We start from the raw sequence: 1,366 nt of genomic DNA on the forward strand, positions 1-1,366 counted from the left end.
AAACCCCTAACCCCTAAACCCTAAACCGATTGCCTAGCTTTGGACTCTGACCAAATAACTGAAAAAGGTACGCATGTTGAAAGCCCAAAAATTATTACTTGTGAACAGGTTGATGGGCAAGGCTTTGCTGCCCAATGCGATGGTAGTAATATGGATGTGGATGAAGATTCTAGTCCAATAAGAGATGATCCCTCTAATTTAAATTATGGGCCCAACATGGTTATAGCTATGGACTCTGATTCTTGGGCTAGTGGAAATGTTGCTTCTATTTCTTTTAATGGCCCTAACCCATCTACAGGTTTGTCTTCTAATGCTCCTACCTCTACTGCTCCCCCTTCGCCCTTGTTATGATTACGCCTAAGTTGCATGCTTCTATTCTTTGTAAAGTTGATGGTGTGAGCCCTAGTATTCCTCCTTCTAAAAATGATTGTTCTGAAATGGCCCATAATGATCCTCTTATTAAAAATAAACCCATTTCGGCTTGGAATGGAAATAATACCTCTATCCTCCCTAACTCTTTTGCTAATATTCTTAATGGATCTCAAAAGCATGTTGATGCTAATTTTCATTTCATTCCTAGCTTGACTGATAATTTGAATGAGCCTGTGGAAATCCCACTTTCGGTTATGCAAAAAAGTTGTGTTAAATATGCTAAAATCTTATGTGGTTATTTTATTGGTAAGCGTCTTCCTTTCCCTGTGGTCCGTTTTTATGCTTCTAAATTTTGGGCTCAATTTGGTATTGAGGATGTGCTATTAAATGGTCCTGGCATTTTTCTTTTCAAATTTAATTCTGAGGTTGGTCTCCAAAAGGTTCTTGATAACGGTCCTTGGACTTTCAAAAATGTTCCTATTTTTATTCAAAAATGGAGGTCGGGCCTTAATCTTAACTCTAACATTCATGATAGCATCCCCATATGGATTAAAATCCATGATTTACCTTATGATGTGTGGAATGATGAGGGTCTAAGCCATATTGCTAGTAAAATTGGTAAACCTCTAGCTATGGACTCTTGGACCGCGAATGTGTCAATATGCTGCAGGCAAATCTGCTTTTCCTAGGGTCCTTCTTGATGTTCCTGCTAGGAAAAACTGGCTTGAAGAGGTTAAGGTTCGTATTCCTGACCCTGATTCTCCTAATATGTCTTTACACTCTTTGTGTGTTGAATATGAATGGAAACCCCCTGTTTGCTCCCATTGCAATGTGTTTGGTCACTCTGACTCCATGTGCATCCATGTTACCCCCAAAGACTCTGAAAGAAAAAAAAAATCTGTTAAAAATGAAAATATGCCTGTTATTGATAGTGAAGGTTTCCAACCTGTCAAAAAGAAAAACTCCTATTTTGCTAAAAAGGATACCCCCTCCC

The sequence above is a fragment of the Cynara cardunculus genome, unplaced genomic scaffold, assembly GCF_001531365.2.
Source record: "Cynara cardunculus var. scolymus isolate 2C unplaced genomic scaffold, CcrdV1 Un_Scaffold_1715, whole genome shotgun sequence".
NCBI lineage: Eukaryota > Viridiplantae > Streptophyta > Magnoliopsida > Asterales > Asteraceae > Cynara > Cynara cardunculus.